The 15,595-nt window shown below is 40.9% G+C and overlaps 1 pseudogene; it reads left to right on the top strand.

The window, feature by feature from the left end:
* Nucleotides 1-6,969, top strand: part of LOC126998433 (protein sax-3-like) — a 28,140-nt pseudogene extending 21,171 nt beyond the window's left edge.
* The last annotated feature ends 8,626 nt before the right edge of the window (nucleotides 6,970-15,595 follow it).

Genomic DNA, 15,595 nt, shown 5'->3' with positions numbered 1-15,595 from the left:
CAGCGTTAAAATCTACGTACAGGAGTAAAATTAAGTTTAAAAAAAATCCCGCCACGCGCTGCACCATAATAATAAAAGAAGCAGGAAAAAGAAAAGCTGATGAAATCATATTGAGGTGTTTTGATGATCACCTTTGTAATATATATATATATATATATATATATATATATATATATATATATATATATATATATATATATATATATATATATATATTTGTTATGAGTGTATATGTGTGTGTGTGTGTGTGTGTGTGTGTGTGTGTGTGTGTGTGTGTGTGTGTGTGTGTGTGTGTGTGTGTGTGTGTGTGTGTGTGTGTGTGTGTGTGTGTGTGTGTGTGTGTGTGTGTGTGTCTGTGTGTGTGTGTGTTTGTGTGTGTGTGTGTGTGTGTGTGTGTGTGTGTGTGTGTGTGTGTGTGTGTGTGCGTGTGTGTGTGTGTATATGATGTGTGTGTGTGTGTGTGTAATTCACCTCTTGGTCTGCTGCGGGTCTCTCTCGAGACAGCCAGCCGTTCCCCGACGGATGGAGCTCAAGAGCTCAGTGACCGATCTTTGGGTAGGACTGAGACCACTCACACACAACACACCGCGACAACGAGGTCACAACTCCTCGCCTTACGTCGCGTACCTACTCATTGCTAGGTGAACAGGGGCTACACGTGAAAGAAGATAAACCCAACTTATCTTCACCCGGTCGGGGAATCGAACCCCGGTCCTTCTGGTTGTGAGGCAGACGCTCTACCCACTGAGCTACCGGGCCGTGTGTGTGTGTGTGTGTGTGTGTGTGTGTGTGTGTGTGTAGTTATTCTGTACCCACTAAACCGACAACTGAGAGAGAACTATGGATTTTGTGCATTACAGTCAATATTTACTGATTTTTCTACAGACAAAGCTTGCAAAATAATCTATGATATACTATCTGTGAACGTGTAAATTTTTTTCTTTTTATGGTCTTTTTATGTTCATTTTACGTTTTCTTGGGATGTTCATTTATTATATGTCGCTAGTTTTTTCCTTTTAATGTTCTCTGGTTTTATGTTTTCTTTCGATTGTTACACTTAGTGACCAGTTTTTACATATTGCTTTCAGTTTTTGCATATTGTTTTAAGTTTTACAGTTCATTAAGTTTTTATTGTGTAATTTTATTGTTGTATAGTGTCGGAGACATATTTCTTTTCATTTTCTTTAACCATGTTTCTCTTATTTACTGTGTCGTTTATCTTGGCTTTGAATTTTTTTTTTTTCTTGGGACTTGTATTTTTAGATTTTTATTTTGTTGAATGTTCTATGTGATGTATTTATTACCTATAATTATCGTGGACTACATTATTTTGATTATGCATAACTCGTAATTCAGCTTATTCATGTTCAGGACCTAGCGTGTGCGAAAAAAAAAATATTGTAAAGCTGTGGTCAATAAACTACTACTACTACTACTGTGTGTGTGTGTGTGTGTGTGTGTGTGTGTGTGTGTGTGTGTGTGTGTGTGTGTGTGTGTGTGTGTGTGTGTGTGTGTGTGAGTGTTTGTGTGTGTGTGTGTGTTTGTGTGTGTGTGTGTGTGTGTGTGTGTGTGTGTGTGTGTGTGTGTGTGTGTGTGTGTGTGTGTGTGTGTGTGTGTGTGTGTGTGTGTGTGTGTGTGTGTGTGTGTGTGTGTGTGTGTGTGTGTGTGTGTGTGTGTGTGTGTGTGTGTGTGTGTGTGTGTGTGTGTGTGTGTGTGTGTGTGTGTGTGTGTGTGTGTGTGTGTGTGTGTGTGTGTGTGTGTGTGTGTGTGTGTGTGTGTGTGTGTGTGTGTGTGTGTGTGTGTGTGTGTGTGTGTGTGTGTGTGTGTGTGTGTGTGTGTGTGTGTGTGTGTGTGTGTGTGTGTGTGTGTGTGTGTGTGTGTGTGTGTGTGTGTGTGTGTGTGTGTGTGTGTGTGTGTGTGTGTGTGTGTGTGTGTGTGTGTGTGTGTGTGTGTGTGTGTGTGTGTGTGTGTGTGTGTGTGTGTGTGTGTGTGTGTGTGTGTGTGTGTGTGTGTGTGTGTGTGTGTGTGTGTGTGTGTGTGTGTGTGTGTGTGTATATATATATATATATATATATATATATATATATATATATATATATATATATATATATATATATATATATATATATAGCGTGGGGCGTGCAAAACAAGGATCAGGAAAGTAGTTTAGTTGAGCGGCGTGATAGCGGTGAGTGCCGGGCCACACCCCCGCTCCATTAGGCAGTGACACGCGTGAGTGCCCGGCGCCCATCACTCGCGGATCAGTTGACAGAGTATGACATTTCGAAACGCGACCAGAGTTATTCATGGATTTTAAGCGTGTTGAAAATACCGCATTTGCCCTTCACTATTTGGTGTATCACTTTATTGGTGTGGCTCGAACTGAAACTCATTATTATCCTAAACTATTTTTAATCTGGACCTCCGGTTTTTTTTTTCAGCCTGGACATCTCTTTTAATATTCCCTTCATCAGAAAAGATACTCAAGGTGTCTAGGTTTTTGCGCTTCCCTAGATAAGTGAAAGAGGACGACCACGTTCTATAGTCATGTGTATCCATGAAACTAATTATGTTATTCAAATCATCTGATGACCAAAAGTTCAAAAGCCGCAAAGGAAGTGGTCCCAACCAGCCCGAGCTGAATGGTTCATGGTCTGAATAAGTCTTAAACGCGCAGAATGACGTTAGGTACCCGCAAGTCCCCTGTTCAAGTGCCCAGTCATTGCAAATGAAAAGTCAAGTCCTCACCTACTAGAGCTTGCTATATACTACCAGACCTGCCTCCTCACTCGTATCTCAGGCTGTGTACCAGTCCCCCTAATCGTCCGCCTGGCCCAGTGGTCGGCAACCTACGGTATACAGAGCTTCATGCGGCTCCTTCAGGGCACTTGTGCGGCTCCCGAATAACATAAATAATAGTTTACCTCTTCAAAACGAGGGATCATACACCATAACACTATTCAAGACAACATCTCCCATCTTTGAGTATTTTCCACATTCATGATGCAGATGCCTTATTAAACTATTACTTGGTTTTAGATACGCTTATAATTCTCAGACGCTTCCGCCTCTCACATTAATTACTCCCAAAGGCTAAAAAGGAGATTAATCAGATTCTCATGAGTGTTTTTTTAGTTTTCTGGCACGGATGAAGGATCAAACTACCACCAGGGTCATTAAACTACCTCTAGAAATGCCCATAACTCCTACGAAAAGCTTGTCAAATATGTGTGTGGTAAATGTTAAAAAATACGGCCCCAAGTCCTTCCCTAGCTCCCTCTCCCTCCGCGTCTCACTCTCCCTCCCTCCCTCCCCAGCCATGGCAGTCCTGCAGTCAACCAGCGGCGGGCGGAGCGGCGCGGGGACATTGGCTCCGACTCTGCTCCTCGGCCTCTCCCTTTTAGTCCTCCTTAGAGAAAATTAGATGGATTTTTTTTGTAAGTTCCTTTCCCCCTTAGTGTATTCCCTTAGTGTATTATGAAGGATGACCACGGTAACCCTCCTCATTGTTTCATCTCCCCTTTTTTACTACACTAATTACATATAAGTATCAAGTCAGTAAGGATATGAAGACTTGTGTGTGTACAGCCCTGTAAGTTACTGTCAAGCGGTGGTATTACTATAATGGTGAGGGCGTATAAGATGTGTGTGTGTGTGTGATTTTATTTGTTCTTTTCCTACTTACCTCCATTCCAAGTTCGTGCGTCCTTTACCTTATCACATTTTATCCTATACTTCCTTAAATTTGCGGAAAGTTTTGGTGAACGCGATTTCATTTGGTAAAACGAAATCGCGTGCCAAAACCATACAAAAGTTTTCGGAAATATATAGAAAAATGCGATAAAACGAAGAACGTGTGTGTGTGTGTGTGTGTGTGTGTGTGTGTGTGTGTGTGTGTGTGTGTGTGTGTGTGTGTGTGTGTGTGTGTGTGTGTCGAGGGGTGCCAAAAGCTCTCCGTCGCCTCCTTCTTCAATGTGATGACAATTGTTCTGCCTTTTTGTATCAGACTGTAAACTACGCCGATGCTTAGCTTGTATACAAATAAATGTGTGTGTGTGTGTGTGTGTGTGTGTGTGTGTGTGTGTGTGTGTGTGTGTGTTCTTACCTATGTTCTCACCTGTTTATATATTTACGAGACGAGTCAAGCTTTGTGTGTGTGTGTGTGTGTGTGTGTGTGTGTGTGTGTGTGTGTGTGTGTGTGTGTGTGTGTTCTTACCTATGTTCTCACCTGTTTATATATTTACGAGACGAGTCAAGCTTTGTGTGTGCGTGTGTGTGTGTGTGTGTGTGTGTGTAATTAATCGCATCTTGTATAGTGATGTGGTGGAAGTGGTTTTCGACAAGTATCTTTTTTTTTATTGTGAGTGTGCATCAAATACATGTTTAGGTATTCCATCACCAATTCCAGTTTGTGTTCGGCAAAATGACAAAAATGTACATACTCGCACCCCACTACAAAATTATTAATACGTTTCCAGCGCTGGCCATATTGTGAATTATCCCCACCTTGCTGACCCAAATTTATTCCAATATATATTTTATTAGTTTTTCATTACTGCTGCATTTTCACATCGCATGACCGGCCATTCCCCCAAAAAAGTGTGTGCAACGATTCGCTATTTTATGACAGTGTTGCAACCTCCCAATCACTGACGACCTGAAATGACAGTCCTGTGTGCCGAGGAAGCCTGTGCCATTTTGTTTACGCTCTATGTACCGATTTCTAAGGTTCAAAGGCTCGACAGAAGTGACTGGAGAAATAATTATGTTCCATTTATTTTCTTTGTTTCAACTTTCCAATCGTTGACGACCTGGTATACTACTTGATGTGCCGAGACTTGTGATACTTTGTATGTTGCATGTATCGACTTCAATGTTCAAAGGTTTGGGAGGAGTAAACCCTGTGTGAACAAGTCAGAGCCAACTTAGGAGGAGTGTGTGATCAAGTCTTAGCCAGCTTGTATCTTAGGCTCATATGACATAAGACCTTGCGTGAACAATAATAACGAATCGTTTATATCATTATTTGTGCCTATAGTCCGTTCCATAGTGTGTCAGACTTGATATTCACCTAATGGCTACATCTTCGTTCTTTTAACTCTTTAGTTGACCTGCTTCTCGCAGTAGCATGAAGTGACCCGCTCCGTTTCATCTTAACATTACAGTAATTATCAATTAGTTATGACGTTGGCAAGAAAAAGGCAGGTTGATTTTAGTTTTTATTTTATTTTCTAGGTGAAAATTTAATAATGTGCTGTAACAGCGATGCGGCCGAAACTGTTACCAAATTTGGAGCACCGTTTTTTGTCAGAGTTGCTGGAACAGAGTATAGTTTTTTTTTCTGTAGCATTCTTATATTAGTGCTTTTCAAATTAAGTCATATGAGCTAAAGACAAAGCCCACTGGAAGACTGTCTGTATAGGCCTCAGGAAGGAGTGACGGAAGAGAAATCTGTTCGCATATTTATCGAGTCCTTCACTGCCTGGAAGGCCCGCCTGTCCCCTCACACCCGCTCTCAGGGCTCTCGGCCGAAATGGCGTTATTGTTTCGTATTTGAACTATACTCTGTTCACATTAATTAGGCAAAGCAGTCCCTCCCCTATCCCTCATTGAGTGTATATCCTTGGCGAGCCCCCAAGCACACCACGCCCCTCTTCCAACTCAGACTGCATATGATTGGTGGATCCTGAGAAATGTTAAATCGTATTGATGTATTATGTATTATGCATGTATTGGGTATTGGTGGGCTGCCGTGGATTGGGTTAATTTGCCAGGTTAACTTGAACAGAGAATAGTCGCCGTCAACCAACGAAATAGTCCCTCAAGCCCCGCCCCTTCCTGGAGGTGTCGCTGATTGGATGTTCTTTGTGTATATTTGATAGGAAAAAGATACCTAAGACAAAGAATTATATAACAAGGTAATTTCGTAAGAGGCAGAAGTTGACAGTAGAGTTAGAGATGACATCTAGTGGGTGCAGGGTGAGGGGAGGGGCGGGGCGTCGGGGGTAAGACGGCTGAAGATAACTGGAAGGAGGTTGTTCGTGCCAGTGGGTGCGCATCGTTTCAAAGAGTTTTCGTATCAGGAAGAAAACTCTGAAGAACATTGAGATGAAGTATATAACTAAATATTGTTGCAATAATTAAGAAAAAAATTGTGGAAAGACAGATGCTAAGAATGTGTGGGTTGGAATAGCAGAAGCATATCACTGCGTGTATGCAAGTTTTCGTACGCACACCTCAACACATATATCATTTAATTTCAAGGTCATTATATTTATATGGCAATAAGACAGAGAGTAACGAAAGTATAACTGCTATTTTGTGTGAATGTCGATGTCTTGAGAAGCATAATAATATAGTGCATAATATTCTTTTATGCGCCAAAACTGAAAGTATCCGATATTGCTTGTTGCGTTGTTGAATGATCTAATTGGAATTGGGCGGATGGAATAGGGAACGTACGCTAACACAAGCAAGGTTTAAGTATTTCGTCTGCGTACCGTTTGATATTGTGTGAGTACGTCTTGGCGAACACACCGTAAGAGAAGTGTGGTAAGCATCTCCTGCATCACGGTTTGATCTTATTCGAGCACGTAGTAGAGAACGTATCATTTTTTATTAATACAAACAAAGATTAATCAAGCATCTCTCTTGCATAATGTTTCCATCGTATGCGGGTACGTGTTTGTGTTTTCGAACGTACTCTTATATGTAAAAGCAAGGTTTGAGCATCTCTTGTATGACCTGTTCTGATGAGTGATCGGCAACGCAGACAGCCAACGACTTGCTGCCGACGAGCGACGAGCCGGTTCATCAATTTCCCTGTTGCGACATTCTAGTGAAGTGAGCCAATTCATGCCTGTCGTTTTTTAAGCTACTTCCTTGACACACCACGTGGAGTTTAGTTTTTATATATACAATGTACGGTTTACTGAATGTGCTGTAAATAAATGTGTCCTTTTTTTACAGTTCATGCTTTCACTTGAATCCCTCCCCTTCACCCCCCCCCACACACACACACACACACACACACACACACACACACACACACACACACACTGCCAACACCATTACCTGATAACATTTAGAGTGTCATAATTTTAATCCTGCTACTTCACTTACTGATACGGCTGGAAGTTTAGATTATTGATAATGCACCTCAATATTAATATAAAATCAACGGATTAATCCATACTTCCTTCATACTTGACTATATGTACAGCTGCTCTCTCTCCCTCATTGATTTTTTTTTTAACTTCACTTTTAAAACGATCAAATTAAGGACACGTATCACTCGAGCATTACTTTTTTTCTGATTTCCACGTAGGATCTCTCTCTCTCTCTCTCTCTCTCTCTCTCTCTCTCTCTCTCTCTCTCTCTCTCTCTCTCTCTCTCTCTCTCTCTCTCTCTCTGACAAGGTAGTTACCCTGCGCGCACACACGCACACACACCCCACCATTCTTGGTGTGAGGGTCAACGAGGGATCGTGTATTACCCGCCGCTCAACACTACATACGGTAAGTAAATTCTTATCAAAATGCCTAAAATAAAGGTGCACGATCAATAACAACAAACCGCCTCTGATATACTTGTTAGAACGCCGGGTCAGTCAGCAAGCAACCACACAGCTATTCAGGCTTTTTCGGATTGGCAGATAAATGTAATAATTATTAGGTTAAGATTCGTTTTAGGTCCGTGCCAGTATCTCATTACCTACCTTATGAAACCTCAGTATCTCTTCATATATCTTTTCTACAAACCTTCAATAGTCATGGAAACGCTTTGAAAATCCAATTCAAGGACTTTTTTTTTACTCTTGAAAATAGGGGATAATGTTTACGAAAGCGCGTCGCCTCCTCTGCTAGCCGCGGCGACGCTGCAGCGGGTGTTGCGAGAAATACCTCCTTGCTGAAATAAGTCACATATACATGAGGGGGGGGTCGAGGGGGGCGCAGCACCCCCGTTAGTAGGTCGTAAAGTTCGGTTGGAGTAGTTTAACCCTGGAACACTGAACGTGGGTATAGATTACCCGGGGTAGGTGACGTCATTCGTGTTCCACCCTCTTCCCCACAAGCCAGCGCGCTGGGACTCCGTATAGCTTCATTCTACCCTATGGGTTTATAGGGGGAAGTCGCGTCGCTCCACTCCTCTGCCTGGATTTTGCGCTACAGACGTGTTCGGGTACCGTTTACCCACGTTCAGTGATAAGTGTATATAGAAAAATGCAAGTGTCATTAACTCCTGGATTATATACAAGGCAAATAATCCAACGCTAGGACGCAAGGAATTGCACAGGAGAAAATTCATGCATGGACTGGCCCTGCAACTAATCAAGCCCTCAGCGCGGGAACGGATGAACAACCCGTCTCAGCATCGCCAGGTGAAGCTGGCCATAAGACAGGTGTGCTCCCTCAACCTCCCCTCTGGCACAGCTGCAGGTGCTGGAGCATCGGCAGCCGAGATGAGGAACCCTATGGTCCGTTGCACGAAGTGTGACTCCAAGGCAGACAAGAAGACACGTTTCAGGTGTCACAGCTGCCGCCAACCTGTCTGCCCGAGCCACTACTTCCCCTACTGCTGTGATTGCCTCTAAGGCTGAGGTAGGTAATAAATATAAAACTAAGATTTTGAGTGCGGATGTGTGATAAAGTGTTTATGTTATGTAAAAAAAAAATATAATAAGCCATTTCAATAAGTACTTCAAAAAAGTGGGAAGTTTCAACATCAATGACAGGAGGTTGCAAGGGATAGACACCAGTGGAGATGCTTGGTGTGGGCGATCATCAGGCTAAGCCTTTATTGTATCTTAGTAGCCTTTTATACACAGTTTCAATGGGTTTTATAAGCAAAAAACACATTATATTCCACAATTTGTCATTTCTGGTGCACTAAAAAAAGGGTGTTTTTCCTACTCTCTTCCCTACAGTTCCCGCATCGCCTGTGCATTGATGACCCCCTGGGATGAGAGCCTGACATCCTTGGAAGCGTGTGGGAGCATCTGAGCGATTTTTATGGGAGGGTTTCTTTTTGCTTATTTTTTTTGCAAAAACATTCAAAATTTTTCACTTTTTTACATTCCTTTCTTTTTGCTTTTTAATTTAAGTTTCTTAAAGTAAGTTTTCTAATTTAATAGTTTCATTACTAAGTAAGAGGATTATATTTAGTGTGTACGGGATAGGATTAATAAATTTGTATATTTACTATTTTTCTTTAATTTTCCAAAATCGGGTATAAACTACCCACGTTCAGTGGCCGTGTAACAGGGAAACAGGTTCAGTGTTCCAGGGTTAAATATGCTCCCGACCCTAAGCCCTCTGCGAGCTATTTTGCGGCTGCGGCGGCTGCAGCGTCGCCGCGGCCAGCAGAGGAGGCGACGCGCTTTCGTAAACATTATCCCCTATTTTCAAGAGTAAAAAAAAATCCTTGAATTGGATTTTCAAAGCGTTTCCATGACTGTTGAAGATTTGTAGAAAAGATATATGGGTAAAGATTCGTATTAGGTCCGTGCCAGTATCTCATAATCTTCTTTATGAAACCTCAGTATCTCTTCATATATCTTTTCTACAAAACTTAAACAGTCATGTAAACGCTTTGAAAATCAAATTAAAGGACTTTTTTTTTACTCTTGATAATAGGGGATAATGTTTACGAAAGCGCGTCGCCTTCTGCTGCGGCGACACCACGCAGCCGCTGCAACCGCAAAATATTTAAACTACTCCAACCGAACTTTACGACCTACTCACAGGGGGGCTGCGCCCCTCTCGACCCCCCCTTCTAACCCCCCCCCCATGTATATGTGACTTATTTCAGCAAGGAGGTATTTCTCGCAACACCCGCTGCAGCGTCGCCGCGGCCAGCAGAGGAGGCGACGCGCTTTCGTAAACATTATCCCCTATTTTCAGGAGTAAAAAAAAAAGTTATTGAATTGGATTTTCAAAGCGTTTCCATGACTGTTGAAGGTTTGTAGAAAAGATATATGAAGAGATACTGAGGTTTCATAAGGTAGGTAATGAGATACTGGCACGGACCTAAAACGAATCTTAACCGATATATGAAGAGATACTGATGTTTCATAAAGTAGATTATGAGATACTGACACGGACCTAATACGAATCTTTACCAATTATTATGATATGGGTTCTACTATGAACTATTATACTATGGGTAGGTGAATGGTAGGTACTTGGGGAAAGTGGTGAATGGTCGAATTACCTCATAACCTTGCGAGGGATTAAGTGCTTGTTTTGGCCTCGTTACGGCGCATTGCGAAGACCGAACTTATTGCTGGTGTGTTGTGCTCATTGATGTGCTTTCTTCTTTACGCTTTAGGACCTATTTTTTTCGCTCTTAAGAGGTTGGCGATTCTCGTGGTGATAGTAGTAGTGACAGTCATCGATCGAACAATTTTGTTTGTCCGCATATGTAAAGTTTTTTTTTTTCAAACATTCAGTCAGTTTCTAGAGAAATCAAAAAAGGATATGGGCATCAAAAACGCGTCAAACCTCAGATTCGCACAGCATGAACTAACGCAGCAAATAAAGCGAACAATGTTGGGCTTCATTAATAGAAACTTTTCATTCATGAATAAAGATTTCATACAAACACTGTAAAATAGATTAGAGACCCCACTTAGAATAGGTAGTAGAATTTTGGTCTCCTCGCCATGCTAAGGACATTGCAAAACTAGCAGATTCAACGTATTAGGCCAACAAAGAACTCTTCCTTGCGCAACAAACCGTGCGGTGAAATGACCATCTCGAGCAACACACTACGCTCTTGGGTTTCACGCCACACATTTCGTAATCGAACATCCTATTTTTTGTTCCAATTTGAAAAACCTGACCCTTACCTGTATTAAAGAGCATCTCCCGACCAAGCTGAAACTATATACAAGTTTTCTTGGAGACTTTCCTTGTCTATAGGTCAGAGAGAGAGAGAGAGAGAGAGAGAGAGAGAGAGAGAGAGAGAGAGAGAGAGTTTACATAAACATTCAAACCACAGAGACATGGTCCAGACTAGGTGGTCTGTACTTAGAACTAAGTGAAACTACAAGACAAATGACAGTTTCTGCTACAGGGAATGTCGGGTCAGCACATAAAAGGAATGGTTCAATTTTCATGACCCTATAATACAAAGTTGAGACTCATAAAAAGGCTTCAGACAAAATATCAAGCCATTCTATTTTTTTTTTTATTGATTATTAATTTTTAAAAATGATAAAGCTTTACCTAATACTCATATTGTATATTTCAAAAGCTCATTTTAAATATGACTTCTATATCTATCAAACGGTCTGGGTAAAGTTTATAATATTGATAACTTTTTTAAGATATAAACAATAAAAATAAATAAAAAAATTCAGGTATACTTTTTTTTTTAAATATGATTAACTTGCCAGGCCTAAATCTTCTGAATATCATACTCTGCAAAATAAACTTAACAAATTTAAAATTGGTTAAAGATAAAAAAAACTTATTTATTACTCAAAGAAGCATCAAAACCAGTCAAAAAATTATATTCGAGAAAACGGCCCTCAAACTTTGGTCAAGATTTACTCCTATAACAATTAACTTCACAGAAAATCATACTTAAGAAGTTTTATAGCTCTTTTAATGTAGTTTCCAAAATAATACAGATCAAAAATTTGTTAATTAAAAAAAGACAGCATTTTTAATTCAAGTATCCAGAACGTTTTTCAGTGGCGCCTGTTGAAATAAAGGGTAATGTCATATTATATATTAAACTATATACAAATTAAAATAGAGCTCCATACTTTGTTTTATGAGTATCAAACTCTTCCACACGGCCCAAGGAGTGATTTGATACGTGCGTTTTTTTTTTTTTTTTTTTTTTTTGTTGTTGTTGTTGTTTGACCGGAGTTTCCCCAGTAGGCCTACTCTCCAGTTGCTACCGTACTGTATGGTACCCTGCTAGTATCCACCAGGAACAGTCACTTTCCTTGTCTTTAACTTTTCCTCTCTTTATCCTTCGTAGTGGTCTCTTGGCAGAGCTTGTTAGGCGTTCTTCTTGTAAGTCCAGTCCTCTTGCAGCAAACTCTCCTCCCCGGATCTTATCGAGAAGAGAACCAGCTTTGTACCCACAGTTGTGCTCCAGCGCTGCCATCCTGAATACATACTGCACCTTCTTGCTGCCTTGAAACTTGACTTTCATGCTCTTCTTCCCGAGTTTAAAATGGAACGATTCACTGATGTTCTGTGTACGTCCCTTGATGCTGTTCTTGGCTGTGATCATTTCTGCCACACTGACGCTGGAATTCTCAAACTATCTTTTCCCCCTTCACGCGAGGAAACAAGGCTTCGTGGACCAAACGGTATTCTCAGTGACGAGGAGTGTCTTTGATGCAGCGCGCGAAGCGGCGAGCGGGAAAGAAATGAACTAATTTCCTCCCTTGACGAAGAGGCGGTGAAGGCCCGCTCTTCGCTAATATCTTCGCACATTCAATGCTTTATTACAATTTTTTTCCATGTTGCTGTATTATTAATTGGATATAAGAACAATTTAAATTTTCTAGCCCTTATATAAAAAGTTATACAATGCGCGAAACAATATTTTTCTGTTTATTCAAGACTTCACGGTTCCTATGATAATTTAAGCCAACACTGGAAAGCACCTCTCAACCAGGACGCCCCGCTCTTCAGTCTCAACTATTCACAACAGTTCTCTTTTTTGAGCGTTTGTAGGGCGGGCACTTCGAACCATAAGCATGAAATAAGATTGCTGGGATGAATTTTAAAGTGACGGACTAACAGGCTTCGGCCTCCGGGCGCTTGTTTCCCAAGTCTGTATGAATATGTGGTGGTATGTGGTACTCCGTACTGGGCTTCCCACAGCCAATCTCCAAACTCGTGACGTCACCTGTGGGTGGAGCTTAGCAAAGCTCAGCAATATAGATGATACCATTTTCCACCCACTGATAGGAGCTCTAAGGCTAGTTAAAAATATATTTACAAGGGAGAAATAACGAAGGGAGGAAGAGATGTCTCATGGAACAGGAGGAAAATAAAGAAAATAAAAGCAGTTTATTCTAACGAGGTCTCCTAAGCTCCGCCCACAGGTAACAGGATGAGATGAAAGCGAAGCAAACATAGCCACGGGTACCAACCAATTAAATGCATCAATGTGAAATTTCTGCTATATATAATGTATGTCACTGTATCAAGCACTGTTTACATAAATATTAGCCACACTATATAATCCATTATAGAAATGTACCTAAATTGCATTAAGGTTTCGGTTTTCAACGTTTGTTTGATTTGCAACAGTACCAACACTACACGGAAAGATAGCTTCGAAGGGGGAAAAAAATTAGGGACGGCGCATACCCTTCAACGGAAACACTCTCTAAGCGACGCTTCGACGAAGAGGGAAGAGCTTCACTTCACAAGCCCAACATATCGCACATCAACCAGAACGAGTTTGGTTTTGGATAGAGTAAGAAAAATTATGAAAAAAAATAAACCAAAATCTTCACTACATGATATGGCAACGCTCCCATTCAGCTGATCCATTTAAATCCCTGTCGGGACATTTAAATACGCGCCATATAAGAAATAAGCATACGCCTGGCATTGCTGATGCCTGCAGCTACCTATACATGCCAGAATCTAGAATCGACTTCGTGAATCATTTTTGGTATCTGAATGCTATGCAATCCCCTTAAGGTTAAGGAAATGGCGGTCGAGTTTGTTTTAAATGGGTCAATCGTACCGACTGAATCATTGAAGGCGGGGTGTTATTCCCTTCTCGTGCTACAAACTTGGTGATGAAAACTTAATTTGGTCTGATTTTTATTAGTTTGATTTTGTTTTGTTCCATTATTTCTTGTTTTGAGTCGTGTCATCGATCATAAATAATTTTAATTTGTCAACATTTGTGAAAGAATAGAGTATTTTGAAACATTCGATCAGCGTTCCTCGGAGGCGACGCTTTTCAAGAGAAGACATATTTAGAGATGAAAGCCTTCCTTCGTAAAGTTTGTTGCATAAGGAGATCATCTTATTTGACCCGCGCTGAACTCCTAATTTAGCAATGTCATTCGCATGGTGGGGAGACCAGAACTGCGCTGAATATAATATATGGGGTTTAACTAAACTCTTGTAGGCTACAGCTGAATCCTTATTACTGAATTAAAAGTTTATATCAATGGAATCCAACATTTTGTTCGCTTTATTCGCTGCATCAATGCATAACTCCGAGAATTTAATGTTTGACGCAATTTTTTGTACCTAGGTCTTAACACATACTATACACACCACGTATTTCATAATCGAACCTGCTATTTTTTTTCCAATTGTCACCCATCTACACCAAAAGGCATCTACAAACTATCAGAGATAAGATTTTTAGAGATTAAATTAATCAATAAAACGCACCTGGGAAGCGGATCAAACAAGTAGTAATGATAAAATAACGAACTATTTTAACCCATGCACCTCTGTAATTTTGTGTATTTTATGCCCAACACTGAGCGCCAAGTTGTGTCACGTCCTCCACGCCTGTTCGGATGTCTGGAGAAGGCGTCAGTGCCATGGAGGAGGCGCGGGGAGAGGGGAAGGAGACCACGGGTGAGGTAAGGAGACCAACTGTCATGGCGATGTTTATATACTGAAAGTCTCTATACATTTTAGTTATTTAGTTATTTCCCTTACTACTACTAATTTATAAGGGATAGCAGGGCGTCTAGTAGTAGTTGTGGTAATGGTGGGGTGGCAGTAGTAAGTCCTTTATTAGTGTTTGTTGCAAGAAAATGGGGCAATGTATTTTATGACTGGATCTGGGTTCAATTTTCTTTCACCTTTAAAGTTTATTTAGGTCAAAATGAATGTGGAAATAGCAATGAAAAGTACATCTTTTTTTTTTAATGTTTGTCATATCGTGTTCTGAACAGAACTCGCGCACGCAGCCCCCCGCACCCACACTATTTCAGTGACTAATACAACGACGATAGGTTATTATCCGTTAGATTTAGGTGGGGTTCTGTTAGTTGATTATTGGTCCAGAATAACTTGTTTAATGAAAAACACATTTTAGCTAGATTATTGGAGATGTTGACAAGCATTACTTAGACCCAGGGTGGATTTTGCGGTAGTAGTATGATTCTCGTACTAAAAAAAAACATAGATAAGACCTAAAGAATATAAAGAGCAGTAACCAGCTGGTTTAAGCATATAACAGACAACGTACCAGCAGATAAGACTGGAAAAGTTAGGGCTGCCGTCCTCAAAGAAGAGGTGACAATTGCAGTGTCCAGGGTGGTGAAGGGTGTGTACAGTACATAGAGGATCTGCTTGTATGGGATAGGTAGCCTAAGCAGCTACAGGATGTGAAAAGAAATTCAATTATTCAGATGCACGAATCAATGGAACAGCCTGGATAAAAAGGTTGTCCACTCAATAAACTTAAATGATTTTAAAGCAAGTTTGACAGATTGAGACTCAGACAGAACGTGCCAGTTACTTTACTTCCCTTCCTCTTTACTTGCCCCTCCTCTCCACATCCTCCTGCTCTCAGCCTGCCTTGCCTCAAATGCCATATTGTTCTCTCAAAGTCAGCAGCCTCATCATGCAAAGCCATA

This window comes from Eriocheir sinensis, chromosome 1, assembly GCF_024679095.1.
Source record: "Eriocheir sinensis breed Jianghai 21 chromosome 1, ASM2467909v1, whole genome shotgun sequence".
NCBI lineage: Eukaryota > Metazoa > Arthropoda > Malacostraca > Decapoda > Varunidae > Eriocheir > Eriocheir sinensis.
The sequence above is the reverse complement of the archived record's forward strand: the minus strand, read 5'-3'. Positions and strand labels throughout refer to the sequence as shown.